This window comes from Chondrus crispus, genomic scaffold (assembly GCF_000350225.1).
Source record: "Chondrus crispus Stackhouse genomic scaffold, scaffold_25, whole genome shotgun sequence".
NCBI lineage: Eukaryota > Rhodophyta > Florideophyceae > Gigartinales > Gigartinaceae > Chondrus > Chondrus crispus.
In genome coordinates this window covers 317,934-323,913 of record NW_005179151.1, presented here as the reverse complement: position 1 = coordinate 323,913, position 5,980 = coordinate 317,934, and positions in this window count along the sequence as shown.

Here is a 5,980-nt window from a genome sequence, read left to right as displayed (position 1 = left end):
CATGGGGCGTTTCCAATCCATGATTGGTGTCTTTGTGAGGAAGCCAATCTAAAGAGGAAGCGCTTATGAAAAGGTGTGAGTAGTAGTCCGGTACAGCGAATAGATCGAGAACGGTACAGCCTATCCTCACTCCGCACTACACCACTCCTCTCCACACCTTGATTGTGAGCCTGCATTCGCTGCTTCCACACCCCCGCGTCATCACGGCATTGTGGTGCGCAGTGAACACAGCACGCGGGCAGGTGAAACGGAGAGGGAGGTGTTCGACTGGCACTGCATTTTATTTGGGTTGGATTGGAACACGTCCAGTGTAAAGTGAAGCCCGTCAGGTAGTACAGACGGGTCAGTGTCTTCGTTGTGCAGTCGCTGCGGGGAATCACAGGGAGCAGGCGGAAGAGGAGGTGTAAACAGAAGGAGGGCCACGCGGTGGAATACTGCACTATTAGCGTATTGCACTACTCAAGGGAGGATCTCGCAAATCACTTTTCACTGTTTTACAACGCGGTTTTACTTGGAGAAATCCGTTACAATTGATTGATTATTGTCCAAGTTTTGTTCTCTCTTCAGCGCCATACGCTTGCAGCAATGTACGCTTTGCTTTTCTGAGAGGCATGTGTGTGGTTTTCGTGAACAAGGGTGAGCGAGGCGGGTTGTGGACGCAAAGACCGTCACCAGGTGATGGGTTTGCGGACGGGCAGTGGGGGAATTCAAGTGAGAAAAAATGAAGGGCGAGAGGGCAGGAGGGTGTCAAGGAGCGGGATGTGGGAGGGGGATAGGACGTAGCCGTTGGGAAAGGGATGGGGGGATTGGTTGTTTAAAGGAGTCGTAGAGGAGTCGGGTATCTGCCGGGGTCAACGGCCTGAGGCCTGAGGGGCGGTGGGGGGTGGGGCGAAGCTTATACACTGGGCGATGTACTGTAGTGTACAGTTGTGTAGGAGATGGGTTTGGGATTGGAAAGGGGTGGGAACTTTGGGGACAGGGGTTTTGCGAAGAGACGGGGGTTGAGGAAAAAATTAAAGAAAAAGAAATGGTTGGATAGCTGGATAAACATTTTTGGATAAACATGAGGTGTGGTTTGGATAAACATGTTTATCCAGCTATCCAACCATAGTGGTATCCACTACAGAGTAAACCCTCGTTATAGTGACCTCACGATACATTGACTCCCTCGCTATAGTGCACTTTCGGCCAGAATTGCCCGCCACATATGCCCATATGGGCCAGAATCGAAGGTTTCCCTCGATCGTAGTGTACCCATACTATACAGTGGAACCCTCGGTAGAGTGCCCTTTGGAGCCCAGTGAAGCCTCAAGATTTGTATAATTTTGGTTACTTTCGGTACGGTTCGTTGTAGGCAGGACCCCTCATTTGACCTCTCATTCGGGGGTACACTGCACACTATGTGTACCCTCCCATTTTAATCAAAAATAAAACAAAAGGTGCCACCAGTACACGTGCGGACTTTGCAGATATCCCGGATACGCGCCATCCCTCTAGGACGGCATTGCGTATTTGATCAGTGCACACATCCCACTGCGCGTACACAGAGTGTAGTGTGGATCTGCACAGAGACCACGCGCAGACCGGGTGCGCTCTCCGTACTCGGCATGTGCGACAGCGGCACTGACGCTGCGGGGCCCTTTGTCCCCTTTGCAGGCTTCTGCAGTGTCATACAGGCGTTCATCATTGAGCGCAGGTCTCGACCGGCGCGGTCCGCGAACTTTGCGGGGCAAAGCTTGCAGGAAACTGGAGCAGGCGCTGCCCGCGGTTTTGGCCGTGCCCGTGGGAAAGGCTCGAGTAGGGCAAGCAGCCTGGCGCCTACCGCGACAAGCGCCAAGCCGACCGTGCCAGCCACAGGCGCCCTTGGCTCGTCATCCCCGGCTACGGGCACCTCCCTCACTGCTCTACTCCAGCGCCCGCGCGAATGGGTGCGCCGGGCGGTCCGGTCTGGGTCTAAGCATGCGTGCGAGAAATGGGCTCCGCGATTGGCTAGTGGATGACTCAACGACGAGATCGTCGATGCGTATTGGATGTCCTCTCTAACGCCCCCCGACAGGGTTCTACATCGCCGACTCCTTTATGCTCTCGTATGCCTCATCGCGTGAGACACATGCAGACTTGATGGCAGCGTCATTCATGAGGGGTCTAAGCGCGTCGCGACACGGTTTAGAGAGGTCCCGTCATGCTTTGTTTATGCATTGCGTTGACCTAGGAACGGGGGCCATCAGGCGGATAGGTGCATCAGCTGGGAATCACTGGAGACTTATTCATGTTGATAGGCAGAGGTGCGAGGCAACGACGTATGACTCCTTGCCCACCGCGCCAAATTTTCGCCAAGCAGTAGCGTCGCTGGACGGAGTGGACATGACCGCGTCGGAGCTGGCGGTTAAGGTAGTTGGCGCTGCAAGTGGTGATGAAAGCGGGACGGAGTATGTGCACTCACGAGCAGCCCAGAGATGCACCCAAAGTGACAGTGCCTCTTGTGGGGCTTTCGCCCTTGTGTATTGCTACTTGCTGGCTTCACTGCTTCCTTTAGGGTCACAGTTCGCGGCAGTTGACGCCCGTGAACACGTGGCGGCGTCTATACAGTCAGGCACGCTAGCCCCTTTGTAGAATGCTAGCTGCGCATGCGCGGCTGTAGTCTAGACTTGCTCCTAAACGCAGGCATATTACTGTTGAAGCCATCTCTTTACAAAGATAGTGAGAGAGTGAGAAAGCAATGAGGATGAGATCTCTTGCACGGACTGAGCAAAGCAGTGCAGGCAGGAGAAGTAAGCATAGAAGGCCAGCGCACGAAGCTTGTCAGATAGTCTACCGGGGGCAAGGAAGCATGCGTTACCCGGTGAAAGGTGAGAAGTGGCGGTCAATCTTCGACTGCTTGAGGCGCGTGTGAATGATCTTCCTAACTCTTTCCTCCTCGAGGCTGAGAAGCCTGAGGAACAGCTTAGAGTCATCCATACCCTCCCCACTGGCGGTGAGAAAGCCGCGAATCTGCCGCGCCAGCTTGGAGATGGTGCCGAGATACTCTGGCAGCGCTACTCTCTCGATGTCTTCGCCGCCCTCTTGTGCAGAGTCCTCACCCACACTCAGCTCGCCGTCATTCACGGCCTGCTCGTCCGCCGTGGAGAGCGGCCCCAAAATGCGGCTGATCGCCTCGTCAGTTACAGCATCAGCAGCTGCAGACTCCATCTGCGGCGCGGACCCATCATCCGAGCCATCAGCTCCGGCGCACGCCTCGACGCTAAAGTCACTGTCGATGAAGCCCCTGAGCTGGTCGTCGATGCAGCTGCGGTCGAGGGCGCCCGCTTTCGAGCGCAGCGCCTCTAGGTCGCCGCCGAGGCCCTCCAGCGCGCCTGTGTCGGCGCATGCCGCCGCGTCGGCGCCTGGCGAGAGGTCGGCCGGCGCATCATCGCGCCCGTCAGCTGCCTGGCTGCTGAGGTACAGCTCTCCTCGCCGCCGAGCAGCGGCCGCAGCGGCGGACGCGGCCTCCTTTTCACACGGCAGACAGCTGCAACACGGCGCCCTTTTTGCCTTCTCCACAACATCCACAATGGCCTCCAGTATGCGACGGGCCTGATCGTCTTGGTGCGGACATAAAATCCCTGATTTGAGCCATGAGCGCAAAATGACTGATTTCGGCACCATATCCCAGGCCTTCGCAATCATACAAACGCCATCCCACGATGTGACGATTTCGGATATTTTGAACTTCGGGGGCGCTCGTCTTGCCGCCTGCTCACCCACCATCCCATCAACAAACGAGATTATCTTTGCGACAAGGAGGCGGCGATACGCCGCCTTAAAGCTGCGGCCTACGCCTAAATCGACTGGCTGGAGCTCAGAAGTGAGGTTTGGCGGCAAGAGCAGTGGCTTGTAGCCCGTGACATCGTCGTTGATGCCATGGGCAGAACAATTGTCTACAATATTGACCACGGATCTTCTCTGAAGCACCGCCGACTTCCCCATGCCGCGAGTAATGGATGCCCAAATCCCTCTTGTCATCCACGAGTTTGCTTGGTGGAAGTAGAAGACATTCTTCTCCACGGGCAAGTTGCAGTGCCGGGGAAACGACCGGGGGCGCTTCGACGGCCCGATTATGGAGAGAGGCAGTTTCGATCCATCTGCGGACACAGAAAGAAGCACTGACAGGCGGTCCTTCCTGATGACATGCCCCGCGTGCCCCTGTGCCGTCTGGTTGGAGCGACTCGGGCCGCTGCGGTACAGAACGCCAACCTCGTCGGAATTTACGAGGCTATCCAGGGCAACACCGGCGATCTTCTTGCGCAGGTTTGCTCTGTGAGCTGTGAGCCTGTCAGGTGACATTTGCCCGGATGCCCCGCACCCCTTGCGGGAGGCGATGCCAGCCCAACTCTTCCAGTTCCTCACCCAGCCGTTCGAGGCTTTAAACCCCGTGAGATGCGACGCGGCTTTAGACAGCACTGCGCTCTCACCGGGCCTCTCAGACGCCTGTGCGCGAGCAATGTGAGAAAAGAGCTTTTCAAGGATTAGCTTCTAGAGCTCGATGGCCTTCTGCTGCAGGGCTACATCCGTAAAAAAGACGTTCGAGCCCCCTGCTAAAGACCTCGCGGTGGCAAAATACTCTTCAAGGGCGTCGTCAACTAGAGGGTACGCTCCTAAGCGCACGCGCTTCGCGCTCGCCCCCCGCTTCGAGTCGCATTCATAATCCCTCGCCCGTTTTCTCCAGGCGCTTACTGCGGACTTTGACACGCCGATGCGTCTCGCGACAGTAGAGTTATTCCACGGGGCTCCACCATCCCCCTCATTCACTCTGGCCTTGGCTGCCCACTCCCCACCTCCGAGGGACCCGAGTACCTTGACTGCCGACAGCTTCTCGGCGGACGTTACAGCTTTGCGCGATATCTTTGCGCGAACCGCCTCGCTGCAAAGCTCCTCGAGCCTCCTTTGCGCCGCTGTGGCCACGCTCGCGGCCTCGTTCGCTGTCGCCGCCGCGGACTGCGCCGCCGCAGCAGCGCGGCGGGAGTCGCTGTCATCTACCGCTTTCGGGTTCATTTTCAATGAGCAAGTTGCAGTCTCGACTCTATCTCAAACTGATCACGCGTGAGTACTCCCATGCGAGCTGCATCTACGGCGGGCGCACAGTCATAAAGAGCACTCAAAAGATGATCATTGCAGAGACAGGCCATCCGCTCACCTGCACAGATCTCTACTCCGCTAAACGGGTCGAGTCTATAGACCTCCGAGCTTCATTTCGATCCGTTGAGCGGAACAGAGAGCAGAGCACTGTGCGTGCTCTGCACAAAAGAGCGTGTGCGCTACGTGACAATGTCATTGTACAGTAGTGCAGGTCCGTGCAGATCTGTACTGTGCTGAGTATTGCTCTGTGAGCTCTCACTGCGCCTCTCATACAGCCTGTCTGCTGGGCAAAAGAAGGCCGAGTCCATCGTACCTGGCCCACTCAAGATGGGCTGATTTCGTGGGTGTAAGTAGGCTTACAGTGGTTTACACTACAAGGTACAGTGTACCCTCGTTAATGTGTACTTTGGCCCTCCTCCGCACCCGCCACAAATGGGGTCAGTACAACGAGGGTTTACTCTCTGTAGCATAAACACCCGCAACGGAGAGGGGTGTATGCACAGCTCGACGTAGACCCCGTCCGAACGGGAAGACGGGGGTGAATCAGGACACCAGCTAACGGCACCGGGCAGCGGGCCCGGGTAGCGTGGTAGAGCGGGAACGGGGAGGACGCCGGTACGCGCGAGCGGTTCGACGCCTCGACGCCCCGGTGCGGTACTGGGTAACGATCCAGTACCGACGGGCGGAGGCGGAGCCGACTCGTGGGCGTACCGCGCGCGTCCTCAACCCGCGCTTGGTGCCGCTCTAAGGTAGTTAGCGAGCGCTACCTTAGAATAAGCGGGAAGTCGGACCTTGACGGTCGGTGGGTGACAAGTCCGTGCTTGTCCCCCTCCGCCGCCGTCGGTCCGCTCCATATTTAATATAC